This window comes from Mesocricetus auratus, unplaced genomic scaffold (genome assembly GCF_017639785.1).
Source record: "Mesocricetus auratus isolate SY011 unplaced genomic scaffold, BCM_Maur_2.0 Super-Scaffold_100011, whole genome shotgun sequence".
Lineage (NCBI taxonomy): Eukaryota > Metazoa > Chordata > Mammalia > Rodentia > Cricetidae > Mesocricetus > Mesocricetus auratus.
Window position 1 is genome coordinate 8787455 of NW_024429195.1, and position 9784 is coordinate 8797238.

At 45.1% G+C, this 9784-nt stretch overlaps 2 long non-coding RNA genes across 3 annotated transcripts in view; both read right to left on the reverse strand.

The window, feature by feature from the left end:
* Positions 1-1062: 1062 nt before the first annotated feature.
* On the reverse strand, positions 1063-2077 carry LOC121143175. The gene is made up of 3 exons (XR_005880324.1): positions 2003-2077; positions 1736-1820; positions 1063-1261 (listed from the first exon to the last, which is right to left on the reverse strand). It is a non-coding gene; the product is annotated as an uncharacterized LOC121143175 (long non-coding RNA).
* Positions 2078-3187: 1110 nt separating this feature from the next.
* LOC121143176 overlaps positions 3188-9784 on the reverse strand; it is a 13381-nt gene continuing 6784 nt past the window's right edge. For both annotated transcript variants that reach the window (XR_005880325.1, XR_005880326.1), the window contains exon 3: positions 3188-3301. This is a non-coding gene — a long non-coding RNA (uncharacterized LOC121143176). The remainder of the gene's footprint in view (positions 3302-9784) is intronic.

Below are 9784 nucleotides of genomic sequence, written 5' to 3' on the forward strand. Positions count from 1 at the left end.
CTGACAGTGTGTCCAGACGTGCGTGGAAACCAGAGGTCCATATAAGGAATCTCAATTACTCTCCATCTTGCTTGTATCGAGACAGTCTCTCACTGAATGAGAGGGGCTCACTTGTTGGCCAAGCTTTCTGGCCAGGAGGAAGTCACAAGAATCTTCCCGTCTCTGTCCCTCTGGCACTGGGGTTATAAAGGCACACTGTCACAACTGGGATTTGTTTGTTTGCTTGGCTGGTTGTTGGTTTGGTTTGGTTTTACTTTGTGTGGGTACTGGGGATCCAAACTTATGTAGCAAGCATCTTCCGTGAGATCACTCAGGGTGAGCCAATCTCAGTGCTAGTGGTACCTGGAGCTGATACAGTAACTCTGGTCACATGACAAACCAAAAGCTCCTGGCACGAGGGACACTTTGGGACTTTGCATCTTGCTACACACCCTACACATCTGAACTAAAGGGGGTGAAGTGGGAAACAGTGGCCAGCTCTTCTTAATGAGGCAGTAAGTTAAGAATTAACTCCTAGTTGTTATTTGAAGTTCAGATTTATCGGTGGTATATAGATCATAAAAGTTAAATGAGAATATTCTAAAGAATTCACTTCATGAGAAGGAAAAGGTACACCAGAGGAGGAAGTTGTCTTCTGGAGAGAGTTGTCACACAGTTCTAACAACTTATCAGACTACTTCACAGGAGACAACAGGAGCCTAGGCAAGGATGGGTTAATGGTGGTCAGGACCACACCGTGACTGGGTTTGCTTAGATGTGCACATCCTTGACCCTCTATTTAATCTTTGATCTCACTGAGGGTACTCAAGATAGACCTGGGGGAGTCTCTGAATCACTTTGTTTCTTTTCGGTGTGACCAATTTGTCTTTCTGCCTTCCACTTTTAACTCGGGTCTTTATATTGGCGTATTGAGGATAGGTAGCTAGGCCTAAGATGGGCACAGGCTGTGATACCCAAGTTTGAGAACATTAAACTGTTACTGGTTTTTGTGTTGGATATTGTTGTTTTGTTTTGTCACAGAGTCTTCCCAGGTACCCTAGAATGGTCTGAAAATACCTATGTGACCCTGTCTGTCCTCAAACTTACGGCCCCCTGGTAGTACTGGGGTTGCAGGTGTGCCACCATTCCACCAGATTCATTTTATTATGTCTTTATTTTGTTACACATTTTCATGGAATACAGAGAAAAATGACCATATTAATTGCAGGGAGCTGTTGGCGGTTACGGGGCTACAACGCTTCACAAGGATCCGAGCAAAGGGCTAAGGATGAAAAAAAAAAGACAGAGACAGTGACTCATTCTTGCAAGGAGAATGGCAAGAGCAAAGCTTTACACACCAGTCAGGCATGGTGGAAAACCACCAAGGTCAGAAGCCTACTTTCCCAGGGCCCTCCAACAAAGGATTGGCCAATAATAGGAATTAGCATTTAAACAATAATGTTGGACAGAAAAGAGGAACTTGCATACAGGCCTTACTAGGAGGAGGGGACAAGAGGTGTTTTGCTCCTAGTCACAAGCTGGTCAGAAGACCCCCATGGGGGAAGGGTGCAATAATTAATCCCTTTGTGTCACTCAGTATACACAATTTAAAGGAAGAAGGGCTTATTTTGGCTTACTGTCATAGAGAGAAAGGTAATAGATCCAAACAGTTCATGTAACAGTAGAGAAAATACATACAATGACGGGGAGTAGCCAAGAATTTGCTTCCAAGGACCCCCCCCCTCCAATGACCTACTTCTTCAAGAACCTCTCAAAACAGCACCACCAGTTGGGAACCAACATTCAACACATGGATTGGTGGAGGACATTGTAGATTCCAACTGGAAAAAACAAAAACATTAGTGGATGCTGACTTTTTAAGGAAGGACTCCTGCCTGGCTTTCAGCTGTTCCAAGGAGGATGTCCTCTGTCCCCAGGAACACTTTTCTCTCAGCTTCCAACTTTCAACTTCTCCAATTGCTTCAGAAACATCAAGTGGTCATCCTTGAAATTCTAATCTTACCTTCTTTCTTACACAAATGTCCTTGAGGTCCTCCATGATAAAACTGCCATTAACACTTTCCAGCATTCTTGACCCTGTAACCAATGAGAGCATGCTGGGAAGGATAAATCTTTGAGGGGTGTTGTTTAGGTTTGGGGTCCTGTTCCTGTTGTCACACTGTGTTCCCCCACGAGTTGCACACCAAATCACCAGTCTTACAGATGTGTTGAGTCAGAGGTCACGGGCCATCACTGTGTACTGGGCATTTCTCTACTCTTCCTAGAGGGGGCACTGAAAACAGTAAAAGCTTCACTTTTGGAGAGCAACTACAAATCAAGTAAGTGTATGATAGATGGTGCTAACCCTTTGGGAAAAAATAAGACTTTGTAAGAAGATATGAATTTTATGTATGATCACTGGAGGAACCTTTCGAGGAGAGATGAAGAGAAGTTTAAATTAGATGGGGCCAGCCTTGATGAAATTCAGGGAAAGCATAAGGGAGCCAAGGAAGCAGGGAGTGTAACACGGGCAAAACTCTGAGACCTGAGTCATTGCATTTGAGAACTTGCAAGCCTAGGAGTGAATGAGACTGGAACGGAGCAGACAGGACCTGTCCCTTCCTTTTCTCTCCACTTCTGTCCCCAGCCTGTGATGGCCTCCACACTCTCCCCAGCCTGTGATGGCCTCCACTCTGAGCATAGGACCGAGCAGACTCTGTTCTTGAGAGCTCTGTGTTCTTTGTGGGTTTATGCTGCTAACCTGTGCCAGAAAACATCCTCATCAGCTCCCAAGTTCCCTTCTTAGGACGGCATTTCCAAGCTCTGCCACCTTCCCCCTGGCCCCTAGCTTACTCTGGTGTCACTTGTTGCTGCCTCCCCCACTGAGCCCCCTTTCCCTTTGCCTCATGGTGACGCATGTTAAAGGTTGGAGACTCAGATGAAGATCCTTGGCAGGCACCTGTTGACCTCTACTGCAGGCAAGCTAGGAGGAAGCCTTATAACCGAGAAAGGACCAGGACGCTCTTGTTACTTGTCCCTCTCTCATCGCACAAAGCAGATCTTCCAGTAACTGTGGGTCATATGGTCTTCCTCATAGCAACCAGAAAACCAGACCCTTGACCCACATGCTCCAGCCTCTCCCAGATCTCTGCCTTGACCCTTCTTCCGGGAACACGGAATGTGTTGGTACATGATAGTCAGACTTGCCATTGCTGTGGTCAAATGCCTGTCGGGACAACTTAAAAGGTTCCGTTCCAGCGGGTTCTGCACTTTCTCTGCTTCTTCTGGGCCCGTGTGAAGCCGAAATCATGGCACCAAAAAGCTGGAATGAAAGGGGTCCAAAGGATATATACCACTTAAGAGCATACCCCAAATGAAAATTCCTGATAAGGATTCTCGAACACTCCCCAAAAAATAACTCTGACATGAGAACTTGTGGAAAGCATTTCATATTCAAGTCATAACTCACCTATTTATTGTGACCACATGACCCTTGGATGTTTAAGAGAATTATTACTGAAAGCAGCCTATAGGTTGCAAGCGCTGCCTTTCTTCCAGCGGTGGATTAATAGCTACAATGGGTTCTTCCAGCTGTGGGTGAAGACAGTACGGATGGCGCATGGGGATCAGGTGCAGTCTTTTGCAGCTGGTCACCCACTTTTGTCAAAACATAATTTCATCTCTTCCATAAATCATATCTGATGATAATCCTAGGAACTGTTCTTTCATTGCATTTTCCTTCCTCCTCTTTATTTGGTTTTCTCATCTTACCTAACATATGTAGGTGACATTTTCTTACAAGTCTCTAACTTGCCTGGTTTGAAATAATGGTGAGAATCAATAAATAAGATTCACTGGTAATTTAGTACACACTGTGCAACATACGGATTTATAAGAATTCCTTTTTTCATTTCTCACAGCATCTGCCAGGGGATCATCCTTTTCACTAGGGAGGGAATGGAGTCTAAGAGATCTACCTCAGCCACATGGGAGGCCAGTCCTAGGATGTGAGAGAGAAGAGGGGGTTCCTTGTTCAGCAAACACACAAGAAAAAGCAAGTTCTCCTTCCCACATTGTTCCTGCATGTGCCATTGCGGGAGCCAGGAAGTCTGCATCAGAGCCTGCAGAGGCCGTGCACTATGCATCCAAATCCTCCGAGACTCTCTACATGTCACATCTGAACTCGTTTCTACCGGTTCTCCAGTCTTGAGTGGAATAAGAGAATGGAATAAAGCTGAGAAACTATTTAATTTCTCTAAAGAATGGCTTTGATTATCATATTTTAAAATGGGATGTCAAGGACTGATGTATTTCTGTGGGTGAGACCATTAATAAACAGCTAAACGGGATTCTGTAATGGATGGACCACCTCAGCCCATGTATTTCACTACTGCGCACCATCATCACACAGTTGTAAACAGTGTGAATTCATCAGAAATAATGAATCGTCTGTGAAAATATTGTAAGCTGAAAGCCTAATGAGCTATCTAGGCTGAAAAGCCTTAAGACTGCTATTTCTATAGTGGAGGCATACATAAATAATGTAGCGGATAGTGTAAATCTAATTGGAACCTGAGTTGAGCTGGGTGTGGTGGCACAAGCCGGTAAGCCATTGTTTCAGAGTCGGGGCAAAGGATGTAGGGTTCTGGACCAGCCACAGATGCAAAGCTAGATCAGAGGAACCTAAAGCCAAAACTATGAGGGGAAATTTCCTCTCTGTTGCTTACTGCTGAGTTCTGTCGGCGTATGTCAGCTAAAATCATTTTCCCATATCCCAGACAAAGAAACAAGTCCATTCGATTCCCAAGAGCATTTACTTCCACTGCATTAAAACAATACAAAGTGACCTGTAGGTCTTCATGGAAATATCCTGAAAGTTAAGACACGGTTTCATTTGAGATGTGTCCAAGTTCATTAAAAAATTGTTTTCTCTTGTTTTAACTGTCGTGTTTGGATCTGTTTCTACAGCAAGTGAGCCTGCTCTGTCTACTGCTTACCGTCAGATTATGATTTGGGATGGCAGTCTGCTGGGCTGCAATAGCCCAGGCAGCTTTCTATTGCTGGACATTGTCACACACACAGTACTGGCTGATGAAAAAGGAAATGTCACACTTTGACTCTCCCAGCCTCAACCAAGCCTGGGAAACAGCTTGCACTGGCCTGAGGAGGCACAAATTACTCTACCCCTGGGTGAATCACTAAAGGCGGAAAAACCATAAACCCATTCTAGGGTCTTTCTCAATTTTCTTACTGAAGCTGGATAGCCCTGAATTGGTTTTCCAGGGCCTCAATTACGTTATAAAAGCCAGCAATTTAATATAATCCATCCACTTACCCATGTGGTTTCCACTGACTCCCCAAGCAACAGAGTCACAGGTGTCAGGGAGGGCTGCTGTCTTCATACAGGGGCTGTCCTGATTAATGCCCTGTTTTATGGGGAAATGTTTTCTTTTTCTCACTGTTGAGTATGCAAAGATCAGGTGTGCGACAAACACCTGTGATGCACAGGAGAAGATTTGCATAGTGAAACAAACCAGGACTAGCAAAGGGAAGACAAATGGAACGGAGCAAGATCTAGGATTTCAGACTTTATACATATGAGAACACTTGGTGCTATCATGGCAGACTGATTCCATTAAACATGGTGAGGAATCAACTCACATAAACCATGCCTATGTTAATGAGCCTATCCAAAGCCTTTAAGTGTACTTGCTACATTATTCTGGAGTTCAGGTTTTCTGTAATACTATAATGACCCACCAGACAGTCTGAGACACCTTGTAAAATGATTAGAAAATTAAATGCCTGTTAAGTTTTGTGTGAGGTGGGGGGGGGGTTCTCAAATGTCTTAGGAAGACAGAGATGTTAGTAATGCTTTCTCCTCTATGCCTTAGAATAAAAATGGTGGATTTTACACTTAACCAAAGAATGTGAGGTCAACCCCATTTAATGAGGTGGTTCTAGGATCTTAGGGTTGACCTACGAAAGATGATGATTCAAATATCTAAGTAAGAACTAAACCCATAAAACTCTTAGAAGAAAACTAACAGGGATCTAAGTGGCATGATCTTTGTCAGTAGTTACTTGGGTACCAAAACAAAGACATAGGAAGCAAAAGAAAAAATAAGGTGGTCTGCATAAAAACATTGAAAATATACGTGTGTCAAGCGGCATTACCACAAGAGTAAAATCTGATTGCAGACTGGAAGTAACCATTTGATAATCTTATAACTGACAATGAATTGACATCTAGAATATACAAAGAACTCCAAAAATGCGGCGAAGACAAAGGAGTTTAAAACAAATATAGGAAGCTTTAGATATCAACTTAACACGAACCCAGAGTCACCTGAGAAGAGAGAAGCTATGATGTCTACAGGGGATTTTCTTGGTTGATAATTGATACATGAGGGCCCGGCCCACTCTGGGCAGCACCACTCCTATTCTGGGAGGCCTGGGCTGTATATTAAAAGTAGCTGAGCAGGCCAGAGACAGCAAGCCTGTGAGCAGCATTCCTCCATGGATCCTGCTTCAGTTCCTGCCCTGAGTTCTGATACCACTCAATGATGGACTGGAACCTGGGCACTGAAGTAATCTCTTCTTCTCTAACTTGCTTTTGACTGGAGCGGTTTCCCACAGCCCAGAAAGACTCAATCAGAAATGCATCCAACAAAACACAAACGGCGGGTTAAGCACACAAGCAGGTGTTCAGTGATACTAGTAAGAGCACTATACATCAAAACCACAGTGTACCACTCTCTACCCACTGAGGAGGCTATCACACACACACTCATGGACGCAAAATGTGGAAAGCAAGTATTGGCAAGGAGACACAAAATCATAATGCTGGCACAGCTGGTGGTAACACAAAAATGGTGTGGCCATTGTGGGATCCATCATACCAGTTCTCCAAGTGATAAACTGAAGTATTACCATGTTGCCTCTGGGTATATAACCCAAAGCATGAGAAGCTCATGTGTTTTTATGCCCACTATTCAGGCACATGATTGGAGCAGTCGAATGTAGAAGTGACCCACTGACAGGTGAAAGGACAAAGAACAGAAGACATGACTGACTTCAAAAATGAAGACGTTCAAAACGGAGACTCTGATATGTGGAACCAGAATGAACACGAAAGAGAGTGTCTTAAGCAGAAGAAGCAAATAACAGAAGAACAGATATTGCTCCCCACCACGTCTCTGAGATACACACAGGTGCCAGTCTCACGGCGACACAGACTGGAGGCTTTAGGGGCCAGGAGATGGTGGAATGGGAAGTTGGTACCTAATGACTGTGGGGTTTCAATGTGGGAAGGTGAGAAGGTCCTGGAGATGGGCGGTAATGGTGGTGTGCACAGCAGTGTGAACAAAATTCATACCGCTGAGCTGTGTACCTGCAAACGGCTATGATTATTAAATCTTATCTTATGTAGGCTTATCCACAATTAAAAAAAACTTTTCAAGTGTAAAAGATAATAACGCGGGGATTCTTTAATAGATTCTTTCTCCTTTTTGGGGGGCAGTTTGAGACAGGGTTTCTGGGTGTAGCTTTGGAGGCTGTCCTGGAACTAACTCTTGCTAGCTCTTGTAGACCAGGCTGGTCTGAAACTCACAGTGATCCACCTGCCTCTGCCCCTGTCTCCCGAGTGCTGGGATCAGAGGCGTGAGCCACCACCGCCAAAACATATTTATTTTTACTTTCTATGCATTGGTGTTTTCGCCTGCATGCATGTCTGTGTGAGGCCCTTAGATCCTCTGGAACTGGAGTCCCAGACAGTTGTGAGCTGCCACGTGGGTGACAGGAAATGAACCTGGGTCCTCTGGAAGGGCAGCCAGCACTGAGCCCTCTCTCTCCAGCCCAGGGAATAGATTCTTAAAAGATCACTTTAGGGGACTGGGGTGATGGTTCAGTGGTAAGGGCGCCAGCTGCTTGCTCTTGTAGAGAACCTGGGTTCGATTCAAAGCACCACGTGCTGGCCCATGACTGTCCATACCAGGGGATCCTATGCCGTCTTCAGGCCTGTATGCATGTATGGGATACATAGACAAGCAAGAAAACCACCCATGTATATAAAATAAACCTGCTTTGGGAGCCTACTTCAGCCTTAATCACTGCTGTAGTAGGGAGATGAAATATTCCCTAGGGGCCCTGGCTAGAGCTGGATCCTCAGCCCACTGTGTGAGAATTGGTGGAGCATTTAAGGGATGAGGCCTAGCAGATGAAGTTAGGTCATTGTTGGAAACTTCCTTAAAGGAGGCATTTGAACTCTGACTTGTCCTGCTCTCTTTTTGGAAGTTTAACAGGCCCCCTCTCCATGCACTTCCTCCAGAATCTATGGCCACATCCAAACCTCCAAAATCATGGGCCAACCAATTTTGAACTCTGAGCCTCCCAAACGGTGAACCAAACTAAGCCTTCCCTCTTGAAAACCTGATTCCCTCGGGCGGTTTTTTTCCCCACAGTGCCAGAAAGCTGATAAACATGGTCACGTGTGTGCTTTAGGACTGCCACGCCAGGCACTTGAATTATGCCAAATAAATAAATTATAGATTGAAACTAGTTTTCGGGGGTTTCTTTTGGTTTTGTTTGTTTGTTTTGTTTTGTTTTGTTTCAGAGATGTGGTCTGCTGGGAAATTCCATTCCCGCGAGGAAAGAGAGGCCGGGTGAGCTTGCGGTCACATTATGAACGTACTCTGTTCCGTGCTCTTTCTTCCAGTATGGTACCCTTCGTGTTTCACTCCTGCCGTCAAAACCAGTAGACTACATACATATGCTGAGAGCGTGACCTCCACTGCTGATGACTAGAGCAAGTCCTTGTCACGGACTGAGTCAGTTAGAGACCTGGAATAATAATCTGGAATTGCGAGACAGACAAAACGGAAAGGAGAGAAAACAATGACAAAAGCAACCTGGTGGGCGGGCTCTGTGACCCCTCCATTGGGATGTATGCCCTCTAGTGGAGGCAGAAGGTAGTCGCTCACTTCCTAAGGAACAGAAGAGGTAAAAAATGCGGGATGAGAAGCCGTTTCCAAGATTACGATTCATCTTGCTCTCGATGTCACTTTCTTAATCTTGCTCACTCACTCACTATGACAGAAGCAAGTGGCGACAGCCGGGTCTTGCCCCGCGGAGAGAACCAGGTTTCGAGGAATTAAAAGAGTTCTCAGGCAATGTGATCCCAACAGTCTGCGAAGAAATAAATCCTTCAAAACCACCCACATGAGTCAGTTGAGGAGCACATCTCTCCCTGGGTGGAGCTTTCACCAAGAGTCTGCAGCGCTAGCCTAGCCGACACTTTGACAACGTGGATAGGTGAGATTTCAAGGGAGGGATACTCAGACAAGCCACACTTGGGTTCCCAATCCATCTTAAGTGTGAGGTAACACCAGCCTGTAGCTTTAGATACCAAGTTTTACAGGACTGGTTACACAGTAATCATTAATATGGATGTACAGAGGCGGTGACAAGAATCAAAGCTAAGGATGACAGCTAGCAATGGCCATTTTGCACCCTGGAGATGAAAGAGCAGGAACATCGGTCTTTGTGGAGAGAGACCAACCCGGGCTCGGGACGGGCAGTAGTCGAAAGCTTGAATGGGGACACCATGTGCATCCCCTGTGGCCCTCCCTTCGCCTTTACGGTCTTCACTGCAGTGTCGCTGATTTCATGCGTTTCTGCTCTGTGAAATCCCAGATGTTGATCGCAGCTCACCTTCATTTCCTTGATTTACCTCCTGTAGTTTGCAGACCTAACAATGAGAACTTCTAAAGGCAGCTAACAATCAGAACTTAGGAGGTGGCCATCC